The following is a 10,386-nucleotide window of genomic DNA, read 5'->3' as shown; positions in this document are numbered from 1 at the left end:
AAAAATATTAAAAAATTAGCCAGGCATGGTAGTGGGCGCCTGTAATCCCAGCTACTCGGGAGGCCGAGGCAGGAAAATTGCTTGAACCTAGGAGGCAGAGGTTACAGTGAGCTGACACAATGCCACCACACTCCAGCCTGGGCGACAGAGACTCCGTCTCAAAAAAAAAAAAAAAAGAAAATCCAAATTCCCTTGTATCAATTGTCTAGACAAGCTAAAAGTGCCAATTCATAGGAACATTAATTCTCAGAGCCAAAAGAGAACACACTGACTAACCCCACTGTGTAACTGACACAACTATTAAGGCCCAGAAAGTCAACAGAGGGCAAACATCAGGCCAAATATTTATTTACTGACCTAGTTATTTAAAATAGATCTCATAGCTTCTTCATAAAAGCAATAATAATAGCAAGCATGTATATACATTGAGAAACAAAAATAAAATCCTAAGTCCCCCGACTGACTGAACAGACCGCCTCTTGGACAATGGAACTCCAGAAAAAATTTAACAACTGACTTCCCAGCTATGACTGGGTAGGAGGTAGGACATGCCTAGCTATATCCAGTTCCTCAGAAACTACCATTACACTTTCTTTCCTAAGGGTAAAACAGAAACCAGCCCTTTCTAAAGACTTGCTGAACTCTGGCACAGCAACTGACCAGCATTCTTTCCTGACCAGAGACCAGTGAGAGCACTAAATGCCTTCGTGTACCTGCTTCACCTTTGGACACATAGGGCCTAATCATAATACATTTAAGTGTTAAGTCTCCACCCCAAAATCAACATGGGATGCATGTAACATGCTTATTTGCTTGCTACACATGTGTGTACCCCCTTCATGAATATTCACAGCTTCCCCAGTAACCTGTTGAATATGCACACTTGGCCAGCCCATTCAGCATAAAGTCCTGTCTCATCCTTCCCTTCTTTGAAGTGCTTGCTTTTGGCTTCTGTGGGAGACTTCGCTTCCCAGATGGTCAGCCTGCAACTTACAACATCTTATAAGAATAAAGCTCTCAGCCGGGCGCAGTGGCTTACACCTGTAATCCCAGCACTTTGGGAGGCCAAGGCAGGTGGATCACCTGAGGTCAGGAGTTCGAGACCAGCCTGGCAAACATGGTGAAACCCCGTCTCTACTAAAATACAAAAATTAGCCAGGTATGGTGGCACACGCTTGTAATCCCAGCTACTCAGAGGCTGAGGCAGGAGAATTGCTTGAACCCAGGAGGCGGAGGTTGCAGTGAGCTGAGATTACACCACTGCACCCCAGCCTGGGTGACAGAGTGAGACCCCATCTCAAAAAAAAAAAAAAAAAAAAAAAAAGAATAAAGCTCTCCTTTCCAAATTTATAAATCTCAGGATTCTTTAGTTGACAACATATACATTATATATATATGTGTTTGTGTATGTGTGTGTGTATATATATATACACACACACACACACGCACATATACGTTAGGTTAGTGCACAAGTAATTGCGGTTTTGCTACTTAAAAGGAATTGCAATTTTTGCCATTAAAAGTTATATATATTTTCCAGGCACTGTTCTAAGTACTTTCCACACAGTGATTCTCTTTTCCATGTATTTACTTATTCCATATATTGGCTCAATATATGAATTTCCATATATGGACTCCATATATTGACTCATGGTATTGATGACAGCTCTTACAGAGGACAGCACCATGCAATGAACAGTCAAGAGTAGCAACATGACAGGAATGGGATGCAAACCCTGGCCACGTGTACAGTGTCTGTGTTCTGCTATTACGTTCCGTGTTCAGCACAGCCCAATATGGGAGCCACTAGTCACATGTGCACATATTTAAAATTTGAATTAGCTTAATTAAAATTAAATAAAATTACAAACTCACTTCTTCAATTGCACTAGCCACAGTTCAAGAGATCAATAGCCACATGAGGCCTGTGGCTTCTATTGTACAGAACAGATATAGAACACTCCCATCATCACAGAGAGTCCTATTGGATGGCAGTGGCATAGACAAAGCCTTGTTGTCTGTGCTCCTAACTATGACACTTTACTGCCTCGTGGACTCTAGCAGTCTACCTACTTTGCCTGTCTATTGTCATAGTTTCCCTTGAATTCAAAACAAATTAAAAAATTTTTTCATTCTTCTATTGAGCAAGTAGTTTATTTAAGGTCTACATTCTACCCACCTATTCAATACAACATACCAAAGGTGGCAAAGTAGACAGAAAACATGTTCCCTGCCATTAAAAACTGAGAATCTACTTGAATAATGTGAGTGAATTCCCCGATGCCTACCACAGTGGGGGCGATGCTCTATTCCAGTGGAACAAATCCACGAGATCATAGAAAGACAGGATTACTACAGGCAAATTTAACTACCAAAAAATTATTTTCCAAATATTTTCTTGCACTCTTATGGCTTACAACTTTACATTTCTCCCACAGAATCACCGACCCACATCGTGGCTCAATCTATTTCATCTGACCAGAGCCTGTGTAAGGAATCTGTGATTCGCTTGAAGCACTGTATTGTTTCCTATATTACAGGACCTTTTCACTAGATGTGAAATGAAACCATGGAACCCAAATACCTCCTCCGTACTTCGCGGCTCTGACGCTCTGTAACACTGGCCCCTCTGGGACAATGATTTTACATCAGAGTACACCCAGCGTTAAACTCACATAGGAGTCGAGAGAGCGACCACATGCACAGGTGTGAGGCGGAGGGCAGAAAACTGAGTGTGGACAAGTCAGACCTTGCGTGGAGTCCAGCTGCACCACGTTTGTGGTCTTCTACACCTAGCCAATTCATATATCGAGCCAATATATGGAATAAGTGAATACATGGAAAAGAGAATCACTATGTGGAAAGTACTTAGAACAGTGCCTGGAAAATATATATAACTTTTAATGGCAAAAATTGCAATTACTTTGAAGTAGCAAAACCGCAATTACTTGTGCACTAACCTAACATATATGTGTGTGTGTATATATATATATACACACACATATACACAAACACATATATATATATAATGTATATGTTGTCAACTAAAGAATCCTGAGATTTACAAATTTGGAAAGGAGAGCTTTATTCTTTTTTTTTTGAGATGGAGTCTCACTCTGTCACCCAGGCTAGGGTGCAGTGGTGTAATCTCAGCTCACTGCAACCTCCGCCTCCTGGGTTCAAGCGATTCTCCTGCCTCAGCCTCTGAGTAGCTGGGATTACAAGCGTGTGCCACCATACCTGGCTAATTTTTGCATTTTAGTAGAGACGGGGTTTCACCATGTTTGCCAGGCTGGTCTCGAACTCCTGACCTCAGGTGATCCACCTGCCTTGGCCTCCCAAAGTGCTGGGATTACAGGTGTGAGCCACTGCGCCCGGCCGAGAGCTTTATTCTTATAAGATGTTGTAAGTTGCAGGCTGACCATTTGGGAAGCGAAGTCTCCCACAGAAGCCAAAAGCAAGCACTTCAAAGAAGGCAAGGATGAGACAGGACTTTATGCTGAATGGGCTGGCCAAGTGTGCATATTCAACAGGTTACTGGGGAAGCTATGAATATTCATGAAGGGGGTACACACATGTGTAGCAAGCAAATAAGCATGTTACATGCATCCCATGTTGATGACATAATAAGCCAATAAACCCCCAGAAGTAAACGGAAATCTTGAAGACCATCAATTTCTTTCCATCAGCATTTTTTCTTTCTACTCTTCTTCTTTCCATCTTCCATTCTTCTACTTTGTTTCTTCTTTTTTTCTAACTTCGTCATCATTTTAGACCTGAACGTGGTACCATGGTCTGTTCAGGATTCAAGCTTTTCATGATCTATTATGAGAATTAGGGAAAGTATTCTTCCTTTAAAATTCCTTTCCTGTCTCTTTCTCCACTTCCTTTTCCTATCTTATTAAAGGTAGCTACCATAATGGGAATGGGGAACTTATATGCTACAGCTTTATATACTGTGTTTTATTCTTATCATCTCATTCAATCTTAGAACACCTCAGCTGGTAGGATTATAAGACACTAGACAGTAATAATGTGAAAATATATTAACACTCAAGAAAAAAAACAAAAAAAACAAGCAAATATTTTTCATTTATTTAGTCTTTTGAGACAGAGTCTTGCTCTGTCACCCAGGCTGGAGTGCAGTGGCATGATCTCTGCTCACTGCAACCTCCGCCTCCCAGGTTCAGGTGATTCTCTGGCCTTAGCCTCCCAAGTAGGTAGGATTACAGGTGCACTCCACCACACCCAGCTAATTTTTGTATTTTAAGTAGAGATGGGGTTTCACCATGTTGGCCAGGATGGTCTCCAACTCCTGACCTTAAGTGATCTGCCCACCTCAGCCTCCCAAAGTGCTGGGATTACAAGCCTGAGTCACCACGCCCAGCCAAGCAAAAATATTCTGATGACTAATCTCGTAAATAGTTTCTGATGCAGCAGGCGTAGTCATTCAACTTTTTTTTTTCTTTTTTTTTGAGAAGGAGTCTTTCTCTGTCCCCCAGGCTGGAGTGCAGTGGCACAATCTCAGCTCACTGCAACCTCTGCCTCCCGGGTTCAAGCAATTCTCCTGCCTCAGCCTCCCAAGTAGCTGGGATTACAGGCATGCACCACCACGCCCAGCTAATTTTTGTATTTTTAATAGAGATGGGGTTTCACCATGTTGGCTAGGCTGGTCCCAAACTCCTGACCTCAAGTAATCTGCCCACCTTGGCCTCCCAAAGTGCTGAGATTACAAGCATGTGCCACCGTGCCTGGCCAAGCAAAGATATTTTGATGACTAATCTCTTAAATAGTTTCTGATGCAGCAGGCATAGCCATTCAACTTTAACTTGCCTCATTTCGCCTACAGGATTGACTTTCATCTGTGAATGAAGATGACTTCCACTGAATCTTTAAAAAAATCATATTATAAACACTGATTGTTGTAGCTCTGTTAAGCTTAAACTTCCTACATTTCTCCTTACAAATTTAATAATGTGTTTTTTAAAGGTGTGGGTAAATACAGGCTCCATAATAATATCTACAAATGAACCTTTAGCATATCCATACTTCAACTGCCTACAGCCCTTGGATGCTAACAGCCTCAGATGGAATCTGAGTCCCATCTATGTTTGCCAAACAATCCTGGTTTATAGGGTAATTGAGAAATCTCCGGAACTATTTTCATTATTCCCTCGGACTAGATCTGTCCTCATGTAAATAGTAAGGCTATAAAAAGTTTAATTTTATTTTTTTCTTATTAGCTTAATCAAATGTGCTATGTGAAAATTATTCTTGTGGGATGAACAGATATTTGATAAAGCACATATAGTAATATTTTAATTGTAGATCTAGGCGATGGGCATATGAATATTCACTGTACAGTTCTTTCAACTTTTTAAATTTGAATGTTTTTAAAGTAAAATGTTTAAAATCTCCTTTGTAAAATATTTATCATATATTCTACAGATATTTATTAACTCCTGCTGTATACCAGGCACTGGTATATGATGGGAAAGGAGCATACAGTTTGAGGCAACAATCCTGCAGAATTGGCTTATGTTGAACTTGGAACCCAAAGCTGAGGAACAGATATTCTTTGTTTTTTTTTTTTTTTTTTTTTGAGACAGAGCTTTGCTCTTGTTGCCCAGGCTGGAGTGCAATGGCGTGATCTTGGCTCACTGCAATCTCTGCCTCCCGAGTTCAAGCGATTCTCCGGCCTCAGCCTCTCAAGTAGCTGGGATTACAGGCATGCACCACCACGCCCAGCTAATTTTGTATTTTTAGTAGAGACAGAGTTTCTCCATGTTGGTCATGCTGGTCTCAAACTCCCAACCTCAGGTGATCCTCCCACCTCGGCCTCCCAAAGTGCTGGGATTACAGGCGTGAGCCACCATGCCTTGCCCATATATTCTTTTAGTTGAAACAGGAAAACCCCTCTGAGCTTACTCAGCCTACAGGGGTGAGGGTCCCCAGTTATGTGCCTGTTGATAGTGAGCCAATCAAAGACTTTGAACAACTGATTGAAAAGCCAGTCAGAAAGTTCCATTACCCACTCCTATATCCTCCACATCACTTCCAAAAGTCCTACCCGAAGAGAGCATGCCACCCAATAGAACACTGACCAACCAAATATTGGCCTAAGGCTTCCTCCTTTTATTCTGCAAAACCCACTCTCCTTTCAAATCTCTTTGAGTCTCTATCAGTTTCCTTCCTTGCAATTCCAGCTCACTCCTTTGCTATAGTAAGCTCTGAATAAGTAGCCATTGATGAACTCAACAGGCATCTTCATCCTTTTGATATTCCTCAACTATAGTCATCTACATGTTTAATTGAAATCAGTTGTGACAACTCTTCAAAAACAAATATGATGCCTACATTTCTTTTCTCTATAATTCCATACTCCTCTGTACTGCAGTCTGCTTCTAAGAGAGAAGGGGATCAAGTTACAGGTAGCTTGCCTAGAATGGCATATAACCCACTGTGCCTCCTTGTTCGAGAAGGTCATCTATACTGTGATATTCCAGGCAAAAAATGTTGAGGACCACTGAGTATTCAACTTGACGCATCTATGGGTTGGTGCCTATATTTTTGAACAAAATAGAATCAATTGCTCTGCAATAAACTTAGTTTCTCCTAGAATCTAGTTAGTGAGATCAACAGATGAAACTAGAGAGCTGGATTTTACACCACTTGTCTCTTAACAATGACAGCAAAAACATGAATTGTGCTTAATATATGCCACTGATACTTAACAAAAATAACTCACATACTCACAACAGCCCCATGCAAAGCAGGCAACATTATCCTCATTTTATAGGTACAAAAACAGAGGCACAAAAGTGAACTTCTCCCAAGGTCGCAAAGGCAAGTGACAGAACCAGGTTACAAACTCAAGACACTCTGCTTCCAAAATCTATGCTCTTATCCAATATGCTACACTTCCTCTATTTAGGGTTTTATATTATTTAAGGCATTTATTTCTATGAATGTCAGGGGAAAAAAACATTAGCATAAAAAAATTACCAACTACGCTCTCCTCAATGGGGCTATTCTATAGCTTAAAAAAAAAAAAAGATACCCTACATAAGCAATGACAAGGTAACCATTTATGAATGCCTGACTGGTGGCCTGGCTGTGGGGCTTCATCTTTTATTAATATGGAAGGGGAACACTGCTTTCCTTTGTATGGCCTTATAAAGATTTACTTAAAAAGAAAACTGCTTCATATACTAATGTCGGAATAAGATTTGGTAAAGTTCAGTCATAACTCTTGGGACACAGACTTCTCCACATGATTGGCACAGAAGGAAAAGTGCCAATTCTGCTTTTTTGCTAATGTATTTGGTCAATTCCTGAGATAGTCATTGTGCTCTGTTTCACGAGGAGCAAAGCTTTAATGCTTTATGGCAGATCAAAGACTCTGCCCTTTTCCTCTTTCCTGCTCAGCCAATTATTTTCCACTTTCTGTCATTTAGTGCTAAGCACACACTGAGCAAGAACTTCCATCTAGAAGCAGGCCTAGCTGCACTAAATATACTGGATGTACTGGCTTCTCTACCTACACCTCAAGGGGTAGAAAAGTTAACCACCTGTCTTCATATGGCTAGTTGTCATAATAAATGTGAAGGAAATTTCCCTCCCCATTTCTATTCTGGAAGATGGCAATTTATTTTATACCTAGCTCAACATCATCAAAACAGAGGCAATCATTTTATTAGGAACCTTGAAATAGTTGTCTTAAGCCCTTATCAGCACATGTGATAGGCCTGGACAGCTTAGGGAATTAGGGCAACTAAGGAAAACTGAAGGTGTCTAACTGCTACTTAAAATATATTTTAATATTTCTCATAATGCAGGTCTGAGGATAAATAAGTTTTCTGACCTTTTGTTTAACTATTTTACCCTCTTTTTTAAAGTTATTTTTAATGGAAATAGAATTCTGGGTTGACTTTCTTTTTCTCTTTAAGCTCATTAAAGATAGTCCATTGTCAGCTGGGCGCAGTGGCTCACGCCTGTAACCCCAGCACTTTGGGAGGCTGAGGTGGGAGGATCACCTGAAGTCAGGAGTTTGAGACCAGCCTGGCCAACATGGCAAAACCCTGTCTCTACTAAAAATACAAAAATTAGCCAGGCCTGGTGGTGCCTGCCTATAATTCCAGCTACTCGGGAGGCCGAGGCTGGAGAAGCTCTTAAACTGGGGAGGTGGAGGTTGCAGTGAGCCGATGTTGTGCCATTGCACTCCAGCCTGGACAACAAGACTGAGACTCCATCACAAAAAAAAAAAAAGTCCATTGTCTTTTGGACTGTATTGTTTCTGATAAGAAGTTAGCTGTCATTGTATTGTTGTTCCTCTGGAAATTATGTGTCATCCTCTCATTCCCAGAAGCTTATAAGGTTTTTCTCTTTATTTTAAATAGTCTGATTATGATATGCCTTGGTATAGTTCTCTGCATTTATCCTGCTTGGGGTTTGTTGGCTGTCTGGGATTTGTAAATTATGATTTCACCAATTTTAGGTAATTTTTTATCATTTTTTCAAATACTTTAACCTTTTCTTTTTCTCCTCTTCCTGTAGGACTCCTATTTCAGTTATGTTAGACTGTTTGATAACTTCCTAAGTATTACTGAGGCTCCTAATTTTTTCCAACCATTTCTTCTCTAGGTCTTCAGAATATAATTTCTATTGCTCTACCTTCAAGTTGACCAACTCTGACAGTTGCAGTCTCCAATTTGCTGTTAAACCTATGCAATCAAGTTTTAAATTTCAGATAGAGCATTTTTTGGTTGTAGAGTTTCCACTTGATTCTTTTTGGAAGTTTCCATTGCTCAGCTGAGATTTCCCATCTGGGCACACTTCTATTGTCTTCTTTTTCCCTACTGTCTGGCCTGGGGTCCCTTGTTCCAGCTTTTTAGCATTCCTGATAATTTTTGACTAGATGCTGAACATTGTGGATGAAAAATTTTAGAAGCTCTGAACTATTATTACCTTCCTTCAAAGAGGGTTAAGTTTTCTTGTTGAAGGAAGGCTAGGTAATGGATTCCTTTGAAACTTGGTTGTAGGCATTGTTAAGTCTGGCCTATTTAAGTTTTCCTTACTCTTCTGGCACAGCCACCCTGAGGTCTTGATTTAAAGCTTAAGTGCTTACCAACCCCATGCTACTTGAACTCCAGCAACTGTCTCCCCGGCATTTTATAGCTGCTAATGTCTCCGGCTCTTCAGCCTCCCTGCTGTTGTTTACTTCTAAGATTCTTTTTTTAGGCTTTTTTTCTTTCTAAGGTTCTTGAAGCTTTACTCTTTGCATGAACATTTTAAGGGTCCAACAATGGCCGGGAACGGTGGCTCACGCCTGTAATCCCAGCACTTTGGGAGGCCGAGGCGGGCGGATTGAGGTCAGGAGATTGAGATCAACCTGGCTAACACGGTGAAACCCCATCTCTACTAAAAATACCAAATATTAGTCAGGCGTGGTGTTGGGCACCTGTAGTCTCAGCTACTCGGGAGGTTGAGGCAGGAGAATTGCTTGAACCCAGGAGGCGGAGGTTGCAGTGAGCCGAGATCTCGCCACTGCACTCCAGCCTGGGCGATGGGAGCAAGACTCTGTCTCAAAAAAAAAAAAAAAAAAAAAAAAAAAAAAGAGTCCAACAATGGCTTGAGGGAAATTGTATGAAGTTCCTTGTTTTTTGTTATTTTTTGTTGTTGTTTGTTTGTGATTCCTCCTTTTCTAAGGTTTTGTCCCTCAAGTTCAAGATACTTTGATAGCTCTACACACTGGCTGTTGTCCCTTTACCTGCTAAGACTGCCACTTTCAGCTTGGAGTCTTTTCATGCATGCTACAATTTGGAAAATGTGCTCGGGGAAAAACCAGGGTAAACGTGGAGCTGCTTCCCTGGGTTTTCTGTCTGGAGCACTGTAACCCATCAAGTCCTGCCTGCCTAAGTTGGCTGCTCCCCAGTGTTTTCTTCATGTTTCAGATGTAGTGTTTTAGGTGGGATGGTTAATCAGCTACAAGATGGCTTTTCACAACCAGAAGTGGAAGTCATAATCTGACGTTTGATATGCCATGTTTATTTGTTTACATGTTTATTGTCTTTCCCTCTCTCCTCCTAGCACCCTCCATCAGAATGTCGACTCTGTGAGGACAGGCATTTTGTTCAACTAATATCTCCTTATAAAAGGTGCTCGATAAATATTTATTGTATTCAATCGTCAATCACTGAAATCCAGAACAAGGGGAAGTAAAACCTATTGATACCGAGAAATGACAGGTAAAATAAAATTCAGAGTGATCATATGGTAGTCACTTTATAAAATGTGAATTTTGTTATGCTTTCTATAACCTCAATAAGCAAGACAAAACTTGCCTCCAATTAAACCAAGTCTTCTGTGGGAAGCTGAGACTAGCCA

This window comes from Pongo pygmaeus, chromosome 17, assembly GCF_028885625.2.
Source record: "Pongo pygmaeus isolate AG05252 chromosome 17, NHGRI_mPonPyg2-v2.0_pri, whole genome shotgun sequence".
Taxonomy (NCBI): domain Eukaryota; kingdom Metazoa; phylum Chordata; class Mammalia; order Primates; family Hominidae; genus Pongo; species Pongo pygmaeus.
The sequence above is the reverse complement of the archived record's forward strand: the minus strand, read 5'-3'. Positions refer to the sequence as shown.